This window comes from Corvus brachyrhynchos, unplaced genomic scaffold, assembly GCF_000691975.1.
Source record: "Corvus brachyrhynchos isolate BGI_N302 unplaced genomic scaffold, ASM69197v1 scaffold21, whole genome shotgun sequence".
Lineage (NCBI taxonomy): Eukaryota > Metazoa > Chordata > Aves > Passeriformes > Corvidae > Corvus > Corvus brachyrhynchos.
The window spans coordinates 4,772,174-4,783,702 of NW_008236924.1; the positions used below are offsets into that span (position 1 = coordinate 4,772,174).

At 44.6% G+C, this 11,529-nt stretch overlaps 1 long non-coding RNA gene across 2 annotated transcripts; it reads right to left on the reverse strand.

The window, feature by feature from the left end:
- Positions 1 to 1,803: 1,803 nt before the first annotated feature.
- Positions 1,804 to 11,170, reverse strand: LOC108445173. 2 transcript variants are annotated; one of them, XR_001859926.1, is made up of 2 exons: positions 10,720 to 11,170; positions 1,804 to 2,813 (listed from the first exon to the last, which is right to left on the reverse strand). It is a non-coding gene; the product is annotated as an uncharacterized LOC108445173 (long non-coding RNA). The 2 variants fall into 2 exon arrangements; XR_001859927.1 differs by lacking the exon at positions 10,720 to 11,170 and adding an exon at positions 6,770 to 7,384.
- Positions 11,171 to 11,529: the final 359 nt, after the last annotated feature.

Consider the following 11,529-nt stretch of genomic DNA (forward strand, 5'->3'; position numbering starts at 1 on the left):
CCAAGGGGTTTTTAGGTGTTTTGCTCCATCCCAAGGCACAGACTCTGTAAGCCCGGCCTGCTGGATCCTGCTGCTCCGGAAACTGCAGCAAATCTGATGCTGGGAAAGCTCAGAATAATCCAAGAAGCCAAATATGGCTTTTCAGATGTCTGGAAACGGCTGGAGCAGCAGAGTAAAGAATATATTGGTCACAGTAACTTCTGCATATCCTCTTTTTTCTTTTGCATGTCCTCTGTCCATTTAGCTTTTGCACTTGGGCAGAGCTGGGAGTTCTGCTTGATGGGCAATCTTTTAAGGGGTAACATTTCCCCTCTGCAGGGTGTTGATAAAGCTGAGGTTTGTGGGATGGACTTCTTCAGCCTTTCATGCCACCTCTTCTTCCCCTGGGATCTGCTGAATTTGTTGCTTCGCTGCACAGCATTTCCTGTATGTTTCCTGTATGTTCCCTATATATTTCTGTGGATAACTTGCTTTTCAGCCAGCATGGATCTCCCAAGCTCCCCTGACTGCAGTGGATGAGCACCATTTTTTATTTTTTTTGCAGACTCAAGGCCACGTTTTGCTTTCGTTTCACATTCTAAATAATTGAATTATTAAGCATAACATTTTCCAGAAATAAATTGACCATGAGCTGCCACTTAAAGCTCCTCATGTGGAAGTTCAGGCCCATTGACAGGGACAGGAGAACCCAATGGGACTCACATTAGCACCAGAACTGGCACTGAAACAAAGCTGCTTTTGGACCCTACTTCAATCATTTCCACTTGGAACCCCCCCAAAGCCAATAAAGCAAATACATTAATATGATTAACTTGAACCAATCCAAGAAAATGGTTTGTGTATCCCTCTTGGCACAGCTTTTGACAAGTGCGTGAGATAAATCAGAATGAATTTACTTTAGTGAATGGGTGTGAAGTGTGCAATTCTCTCTCTGCTGGGGCTGCATCTGACTAAAGTGGGGAAAATGCACTAAATAATTGTAAACTGGGAGGAGGTCGTGGTGGTAGTGGGGGGAAAAGGTAATTTTTACTCACTTTATCCCCAAGAAATACTCTTCATTTATTCACTTAGCACCGTTTGACCTTCTAAGTGCCTCGTAAAACAAACCCATAAAGAGACAAAAATTGCTCGCATGAAATTAAATTACTTATCATTAGTAGCCACTGATTCTTCTAGATTAGGACTAAACTGTGATTTCTTACCTCAAAACCGCTTTTCATCTCCAGACATCAAAGTCTGCAGTACTTTTGAATAAGTGCTGGTGGGGCTTTTGAAAAGGGGAGGCAGACACAGCACAGGAAGGAGGAGCTGCTTGTTTCTCTCAGGGTTATCTTCTAAGATACACAAAGAGCCACCACTTGAACTCATCTGACTCGACTCCAGCCCTGCACTTAATTCCTTACAACTGTTTTTCCCCTTCCCAAATGCAGGGGAGACTGGGAAGAGGAAAAATTAAGATATTTCCTACTCACCCCCCTTATTTTTCCTCATGTCTCTCTCCCTCCCTGCTTTTGTGGGGCAAAAACCCCCAATATGTTGGGTGACTCTGGCTGCTCAATTTGCTCCTTTTCTCATTTCTTTCAGTTTTCACCTGAAAACCCAACGCTATTTGTCATCTGAGGAGTCCCAGAAATTTTCTAGACAAAACTGTTTGTCTGAGATTTCACAGTTAACTTTGGAAGGTCTGAGGTGGATAAGCTTCTCAGCTCGCAGAAATTTGACTCCACTATTTGTAATACCAAATTTTTTGAAGTTTCTCAGCCTGTAAGTAGCTTTGAAATGAATCAGGGCTTGCACTGCAACTCTGTAAGGTGTCTTTTATTCAATTAGAGTAGGTACCATGTTAACATTCTTCAGTGTTGTCATAATTCCTCTTTTTCTGCTTTTTTTTTCCCCCCAGTGAGAATTAACTTGTCAGCTGCGAAGAAGCTTCGAATTTGTCCATAAATCTTTTTGCTGCAGGCTAAAATTTGACATGCTGTAGGTAAACACTTTTTCTCTGGTAAAAAAACCAACCCCCCCCTCCAATATATTATTATTATTATTTTTTCCCCTTTAGAGCAGAGTCTCTGATGTCTCCAGTTTATGACTTAACCCAATTTTCTCCAAATTACACTGCGCTGGGTTGTTACATTGTCAAGGTAAGTGATCACCACGAGGCCGAGTGCTGCAGGCAGACCTGTGGTGGGAGCATCTGAAATTTAGCAGGGGGTTCATTTCCAGCTCAGATTTCTGCTTCGTGCCTGTGTTGAGCTGTCTCTCCTCACCTCGGTGGAGGTGACACTTCCAGGATCAGCAGCAGATCTTGAAGCCCCTCCTCACGTCTGTGAGCTCTGTTCTTGCTGGATCCACCCTGGAGAAGCTGCCCAACAATTCCAGGCTGGATTTCGAGGACGCCTCGCTGTGCCAGTGCTGCTGATTTGCTGTTGAGGCTGAAAATTTTTGACAAGTGACTCATCCCTGCTCCAGCAAAGTGTCCCATTTGATCCTGCAGTCCTAGAGGGTTTTTAGCAAGCAATTAGGAGGTGGATGTGAAAATAATTTGTACGTTTGTCTGTTTGTTGTTTGTCTCCTGCTCTTCTATAATCATTCACCTCCCTCCCTTCTGCTGGGGCAGCAGGGGCCGGAGCAGTGGGGCTGGGACCCTTCTGGGCTGGAGCTTGGGATCTCTGGGCTGGGATCTCTGTTCTGGTGTACAAAGTGTGCCCTGGGAAGATGGGAGAGGGTTTGTTCCGAGCTGTCGTGCTGCTACTTGTCCTCTCCCCCAACGAAAAGGCTTCTCCAGCAGCAATTACAGCATCGCTGCAAACAGGCTGGAAAGAGACATGATGTAAAAATTCAATTACTTCAAGCATTTCTGGGCTAACACTTGGCTTTATATAAACTCAGAGACAATCCTATAAGGCACTCAGGGCAGATTATAGGTTTGGGCAAAGCTAGAAAATTGCTGCCATTATATTGTTATTATTAACACCTTGTAATTAGCCCTAAGGAATCCTGAAGTTCTCTCTCCTGATTTGCCTTTAATGAAGGAAAATTGCTACCTTTGCAAGTTGGATGGCGCCCGCTCTGATTAGCCTTAAGTATATAGGACTATTATTTTGAAAATGTTTGTTGTCATGTGAATATTAGTGTTGCACGGAAAGCGGGGAGGAGGGGGGGGGCTCTTTTGTTTTTCTGGCTCTGGGGAGTCCCATGGTCACTTTAGGGGTGGTTGTCCCCTCCAAAATGAAGGCTGGAAGCCTTGTCAGGGTATCAAGAGCACGAGGCAATGAATTCAGGAGGCTCCTGTGGCAAGGGCTGCCAGCTGCCCTACCTGCTGATTGCATGGGCTGATGGAGTAATTGTTGCATGGAGATAGTTTTATGATTGCTTTGAGAGGCTGAATGAGATCATGCATGAGTTAGCACACTAAGTGCAATAAAAATGATTTTATTTGCATGTCCCAGAGCCTTTCCTGATTCCTTTACTGCTTTCACAGGCAATGTCTTCCCAGTGAAATCAAGCCAACATTAATAAAACATCCCTTCCATGCATCTCCACTCCTCTCCTCCCACATACTCTACGCTTTCATTACCATCTCTGGGAAAAAACTAACATTAAAGAAAATTCATCTGATCTTATCTGTAATTAATTTGTATTTTGATAATATAGAAGAAGAATTTTTGCATGTAATGACTTACCTGTTCATTATTTCTCTCCTTTGAACTCCTGTGACCGCTTAATAACTCATGCCAAAGCAGAACTGATTATGACATTTTCCCCACCCACCATCCAGGAAGGTTGAAGGTGTTGCCTCTCATACTTAGACAAATTGCTCCAAATAATGACTTTGTGCAAAATTAGTCATACATAATTGAGAAATTCTATAGATGAATAGGAAAGTAACTCGAGATGAAGTTATCATTTTAATGTTTTTTAAGTTAACATGGGATTCGCCGCGCTGGTTCAGGCCAGCAGTCCACCCAGAACATCCAGCTGCCTTTTTTGGGAATGGGATCACAGCCCACTCCTGCTGGCAGCAAGGAAAGCTCCTGGTGGCACCAGGGAGGGTACACAAAGGCCTGGGGGGTCCCCTGGATGGCACCAAGGACCTTGGTGTAACAGCAGGAGCATCCAAGGGATTCTCCCCCTGGCTGGTGTTGGCTCTCAGGCTGCTGTCCCTGCTCTGCCTGTGACAATCTGGCTGTCCCAGCCTGGTGGCACTGATGGACTCCACAGCCAGTGGCCATTTCTCACATAATTGGTATTCATGTAAAATTGCCATGTGGCACAAAGTGTCCACCCACCACATTGAGATACTCTTGGCACCAATCAGAATTCATTATTTGGCTTAAAAATAATCCCTGAGCCCCCTGGACCCATAGAAATGATGGTTTCAAACTCCCTTTTACCATATTTATTTATTATTTTTTTTTTAGAAATTCCTGTCCCTCTTTCTCATCCCTGGGAGAAATTCAACCTCTTTTGTGCAACTGTCAGATCCAATCAGCAGGTCTGTTATGAAAGATAGATCACGTTTCCTGATAAAAGTATCACAGGCAGCACCAGAGAAATCAAACCTAAGAGAAATAAGAATCAGCTCCCAATTCTCCTATAAGAAGTGCAAACAAAACCTACAATATCCCATCAAAGGGGAGACACAGCTTCCTCTTTCCCCAGGGAAATACCACATTACACCATGAAAGCTCTGCCTTTCTGACTGCCCAGGCCTGAACAGCAAGACAAGTGCTCAGTGATCATAAAATTATCCAGTGCCTCCCTTCAAGAGCTGCAGGAAAAAGGAGGAAAATTAAATCAAAGTCCCAGCAATGTAAATGGGATTATTTATAGCTTTTCTGTGCTAAAGGAGAAGAACTATAAAGTCTAGGAAGAGGTTTGGGTTCCTCACACAGGGGTGAAGCTCAGGGTCTGGGGTTTCTGCTCCAGCCCTTGTAAAGCTGTGGGTCAGTGGAACAGGTCAACATCTGAAGGTGTTCAGGTTTCAGGAGTCCAGCTCTGGCTCTCCCCTTCACCTTCCACTGCTGAATTATCAGAATGTGGCCTGGAGTTTGCCACACTTCAAACCCAAACACGCTCACTCCTTTTTCATTACATTTGTGACTCACTCCGTCCCTCGACTTCATTTATCAAAGGCCAATATATTAAACAAAGCAGATCTTTTAGCCTAATTTACATCTATTTTGTATTATCAGGGTTTCTGCCTCTCTCTCCTCTCCCTTGCTCTGATTGTGGAACATTGCCTGTACCACAGTAGGACCCATCTTTGGTGCATTGAGGCAAAAAACCTGGGAAAGGGCAACACATGAATGAAAAATCATGTTTGAAACCGAAAAAGTTGTGTGTTCAATGTACTTCAAAGTTGACAAGAGTGGTTTGTGGGATTTTAGCCCAAGCTCTACTGGGAACGGAAAGCATCAGAGAGATTTTATTGAACTATCTGTGTTTGTTGCAGTGTAACATTTAAAAGGTGCCTGCTTGCTGCCCACAGCGCCTTTGGTTTTATTTAATTAGAAGGAGATAATGAAGATCAAACTATCATCTCCCCACCTGCCAATCTCTAATCCCAGCAGGGCTGCCCTCAGCAGTTTTTTAAACAAATGCTTCACCATCAGGCTTCCATCAGGTATTATCCTTACACCTCCTCAGGGTGATTTAACAGGTTGCACACAGAGAGTGGAACCAAGGTGCACCATAAATCAAGCCAGGATAAAACAGAGGACATATGAGCTTTTAATTCTTTGCCTCCATAGGATGCTTTTTAACATAGGATGGGGGAAGCCATGAGCAAGGCCAAGTCTGTGGTTAAAACCTTCAGTAAACAAACCAGGCCCTATAATGATGTTCAGATTTCTGGCTGCCTTTTATCAGTAATGGCCCGCATTGCCCATATGCAGCCTGGTGGAGGGAAGAGAAGGGAATGATGCAGGAGATTTGAAGAGAAATTCCCTCAAATGTTCTTCACTGAAGCCCCTTCTCACCATATTTTCCCCTTTTATTCTCCCTGTGGCTGCCAGGAGGGAACGGATTCATTGGGCTGAGTGGGTGGGTGGCCAGGCCCGGAGAGGAATTAGAGATTCATTGCACTGCTGTTCAATTAGGCATGTTCTCTGAGAAAACCAGTGCCTCTGATGCAATTTGTTGTATGAGTTCTGCTTCCCCGAGCAGAAATTCTCCCTTTCCACCATCTGAGCTGAGCAGAAATTTTCCTTTTCCACAATTTGAGCTGACTGTGGGAGAGACAACGCTGTGGCAAAGCAACACTTCAGGTGTATCAGTGCTGCAGTGGGTGTTCCAGAGCTCTTTCCAACTCCCAGGAACTCATGTTGGGGAGCTTGGAGTCATCCCTAGGATTTGTAAAAGGCTCTTTCTTTACAGCAGCCCCACAGCTCCCTGATGTGCAGCAATTTGGATGTCTGGAAATAACAGAGTCCAGCCATTAATGGTTGTCCCTCTTGCCTACAAACCCACGGAGGATTTTAGCCCTCAGTTTTCACCATCAGGAGCAGCACATGGGGTGAGAGAGCCCAGCAGAGGCACAGGTGGGATTAAATGTTCTGTCAGAAAGGCAGAAAGGCCCTGTCCTGGTGCTGCACAAGAGCGCTGAAGGACGTGGTAAAGTAAATTCCACGACATCAGTGGCATCAGTGACACACCTCTCTCCCTCTAAAATCAAAGGATCATCTGCAGATCTGTCCCAATGAGACCTCTGCAGACTGAAATCCTCTCAGTGCACAGGCAAGCAAGACATCTCAGGTGATTTTCTTACCATTTAGGCACCAACTTGATCCACAAGAGCCTCAGCAGCGGGTGAAGGAATGAAATCCGGATGCAGCTGTTCTTTGGGGTGGGACAGGGAGAAGAGAGCAGAGAAGGCCACACAATTATGTAAATTCTTCTTTCCTCTGTGGCTGGGGAAAGTGCATGAGGCCCAAATGGATGCAATCATGTTAATATTTGGCCCCTTGTCTTCTCTGAAGATGCAACCCTGGAGTGAGTTATTTCTTTGGGATCGTTTCTGGGACTTGAAAGAAGCATGGCATGGATGGTAACTGTTCTTCAGTGTTGGCAGCTATAAAATTTGATTGAAATGATCAAACCCAAGCCAATAAAAGGCCAGCAAAGACTAACTGGCTGCTTTTAGAAAAAGCTCTAAGACATTTTGTAAATTTAAAAAGGCCGCCTGTAGAACACAAAGAGCCTCTGTGTTCGTTTTCTCTCCCACTTGCTGCTGCAATTTGCTTGTATCCAGTCTCAGGGAGGGACATGCAGCCCCAGTGACAGAACAGTGGTTTCAGTGTGGTGGTTTCAGTGACACAAAAGCAGCTCTGGGTGCTCAGTAGGAGCCCTCAGTGACGGGAGTTCCCTCAGCCCCTTCCAGCTCCGTGACTCAGCTGCACAGATCAAGAAGGAGTGAAAAAAAAAAATCCCACAAAAGGCTTCTATAAAAATTTACAACAATTATTTTGCAGTGACTAGAAGCTCCCGGGGGTGCTCTAATTGTCACCCCCTGCTGCAGGGTGTGTAGTGGGGTGACCTTTATACGAGGTGCTGTGATCTCTGCAAGCACAGGGGGAAAGCTGCGAACAAAGAGACTGCTCTGACTTCTGAGGCTTCTCCTTTCTAACTGACAATGACCTCATCTATTTACACGAGGTGAGGAGACACTCTGTGTGCTCTAAGTACGGGTGCTGCTCAGTTCTTTGGCATCACCTTCTTTTTACAGGCTCTGCATCCTTTAATCCTGGCTGGGCTCAGTCCCTGCCTCTCTGCTGGAGGGCACTTGTTCCCTACCCTCCATCCTGCATGGAAAACATCTCTTTGGAGGGACTCCCCTTCATTTCCGTCAGGAATTGGAGGATGGCCACGGTGTCCTGATGAGTATCTGTGCTCCAAGGTTCCTCCCCAATGACAGCTATTAAGGACTGAGCTTTGTACTTCCTCAGAGTACAGCAGTCATTAACAGCACGCATAATGAGCTGCATCCCAAATTAGACTGTGCTCCTAATTGGAGATTTGGAGAAATATGGTCAAAATACCTTGTAAAGTAATTAGCTTTGAATTCTGTATTCCTTGGAGTGGAAGTTCTTCCAGCCATGCCCATCACCATCGCTCCAGACTCCAAGGCATCCATGATGTTTTTGATGCCATTTGAAGAAAACCCAAACTAAGCAGGAAGAGAAAAAGGGCCACTTTTTTTTCTTTATGCAGGCAGGAAGGCAATGCAGAGCATGAGAACTGAGGAAGGGAATCCTGCTGAGCAAATTATTTGTGGCTATTTATTGGGAAAAGTTTTCTTTTCTTATTTGTTTGTTGTCTTTTTTTCCCCCTAAATTATCCAGGACCTTTTTTTCACTATTTTTAAAAACAAATTTGCGCATTGTTTGATGATTAGAAACACATGCTCGCAGCAAATGTCATCCTGGATCAATCAGAAGTCCAGCAGACCCAGGGGGTGGGATTTCAGAAGTGCCTAAGTGAGCTAAAACACAAATCCCAGAGAATTTCTACCGTGCAAAACTCACTCCAAGCCCTTATTAGTCAGAAGTTCACATAAACCCTGAAGAATGTTAGGTTTATAGCTCTCTCAAAAGTTTTATTTGTTTATTTAATCTTGATTATTAAACCTGGCTATTCTCGTTCCTGATACAAATATCTGATACCTTTTGGAATCCTCCAAAGCTTCTGGCCTCAGGAAGACCTCGTGGCAATGAGTTCCCCTGGGCTAAACGTGCATTTGCTTTGTGGATCCTGGTGGGATTTCACTTCTGGGGCCAGATGAATGGGATGGACAAGAAGATGTCAAGGAATCCAAGGAAATGGGTACAGCTGGGCAGTCTGGACTCAGCCAGGCACAGAAAAAGAGGATTAAGGAGATGAATGGCAGAATGTCAATGTCTAAATTCCCTCCAGAGGCATCTTTGTCTCTCCCTTGGCTAGAAAGGGAAGCGAGGAGCAGCTGGGCTCCTGATTTAAGAGTCTAAATTTAGGGAAGAGGATTCAAGTCAAGAATCTTCTTCTACCTTCAGAGGCCCTGAAGAGCCAGAACAGCGTGCTCTGCCTTCAGGTAGAGGAGTGAATAAATAAGAAGTGGCTCTACAAAGCTTTGCAAGCCTGGTGGGATTCCTCAAGAAACAAACCAAGCTTTCCCCCCCTGGCTCCTGCTGTTTCTCAAGAGGTTCCCCAGGAAAAACCTCTTCCCCTCATCTTCTGCCACCATCCTGCCATAGCCCAGTGCTCACCTTTAGAGATTTTATTCCTCTTCAAATAACCCTGAACTGCTCCTTTCACTTGCTGAGATTAAAGCTGAACCTGACTGACACGGGGATTAGGAGCAGAGGTTAAACCCATGTCAGACTGAAGACAAAGATGCAAAAGGAACAAATGACTTGACCAAACTTCCTTCTTTCAAGTGTTCCTCAGCAGTAATTAAGCTGAACTGTTCATTTAGCATGAGCTGAGGAGCTCCTGCAGTTCAAATGAGATGTAAAGAAGAGGTTTTCCCCTGCTGGCAACTAAAAAACCTGGAAAATGATTATTCTTTTTCTGACCATTTAACTTTGCTTTGCCTTGCACCAGGCTCTTTTTTTTGTTTTGTTTTGGCACTGGGAGTCTTTGTGATTTAAGCAACTGGCCTCAAGGTAAAAAAACCAATTTATAACAGGGCGAAAGAAAACTTTTGAATATACAAACCCTCTTTCATTCCTCATTTTCCCTAATGTTCCTAAACCAAAGAATTATACATTTTACATTTGAAGTTTCCCCCCTAACCCAACGGCCAGAGAGGAAAAACAAAACCAAAATACATGACTAAGAAAATAAGAGATGCAAAACAATTTAGGCTGAAAACAGAAAGAAATAGAATGTCTGACTTGGGAACAATGGATCAAAGATAAGTAAATAATGCACAGAACTCCCCTAAGCTCCAGCAGCAGTGAAAATAACCTTGAAAATAAATGAAACTGGAATATACAAGGTGAAAGTTTCCTTTAGGCTTGGGGAGGGTTGAATTTTGACTCCAGTTGGCAGGAGAAGAACCTTGCCTAGTGAGGTGTTTTTTGAGGTCAGGGCTCTCAGATTTGGTGTTTGGAGAAAGAAGATCCAGTAAAGGGAAGGATGGGAGACCTCAAGGAATATGGCAATTTTTCCTATGTTTGAAGTCTCTGACTGCTGGTAGGATCCTTTCAAGTCGAGCTGACACCAAAAACATGTTGAGATTTGACCATCATTAGCCCTAGCAAAGGATCCCTTTGGCTGTGTGTTAAAGCTTTGATACCGTATCTGATGGGAAAGAGAGGGGATTTCTCCTGAGCTGCCCCTCACAGCCCTGCACCCCCAGAGAGCTCAGGGCAAAGAAGAAATTGTCCCCCTGGATTCTTCCCTGCCTCATCCCAGCTCAGTCTGAGGGCCCCCATTCCTGTTCCCAGGCAGAGAGGGGCAGCTGCTCCAGGTTGTTGTGTTTGGCTTTGTGTGAGTCAGAGCTACAGCCAAGGGCTAATTTTCTTCACAAGAAAGAACCTTTTACTTTGAGGAGCCACCCCCGGCCCTGCCATCCTGACCAAACAGAACTTCAGCTCTGCAAACGACTTAATGAAGCTCGAAACCATCCCTGCCCTCTACTGATGTGAATTCCCCTCTTCCTTTTCATCTCTCTCCTGTTTTTGCCTGCTGTAAAATCCACATTTTCCAAACGACAGAGAGTTCTGCTCCTGCACCTACCTTCCCACTGGTTCTGTGGAGTGATTCTGTATCCATCCATCCATCCATCTGTTCAGAGTGCTGAAATTATGCTTCATTCTGCTTTAGAGGATTCCTCTGGTTTGCCACAAATATCTGAGCATTTTACACCCTGGCTTTCCACGATACTCTGCAGATCAAGGACTATTTTCTGCCTCTGCAGAATCTCCTGTTGATTTGAAATAGCTGCAGCCAGAGCAATTTATGTGTGCAAGAAGTGCAGAGGGATCACTTTACCTTTTTCTGGAATAAGGTCATTTTTGGGGTGCAACCTCTGAGCAGGTTTCAGCAATGGAAGTGCGGCAGAATCACACCCAGGGAGACCAGGGCAGGCAGAATGCAGTTTAATTCAAACTCTCCTCCTCTTCCTCCTCCAGGGCTCCTATTATTAATCCTGAGGAAACCATCATGGAAATTTTAAGAACTTTAACGGACAAACTTTGGTCTTTTATCTCATTCAGATAAAAATGCCTTCAGCTCTGCCGTGCTTTTAAAACACAAACGCAGCTGATCAGGCCTGAATTGCTCCCAGGAGAAGTCCACAAGGGAAAAAGCAATCCAAACTCTAAACTTAGATGTAATCAATTAAAAAAAAAAAAGAAAAAAGAAAAGAAAATACCAGAAAAGAAAACATCCTGTGGGCTTTGTGCCCAATGTGGAGAATTTTACTCCTGGAAAGGAGCAGTGACAGATGCTGTGCCTTTGCTGCCGGATTCGCCAGACTGGCTCTGCCCATGTCCCCATTTTGTTCCTCAGCTGAAGAACCGAGTGACAAGGAAAGAACATTCCTGG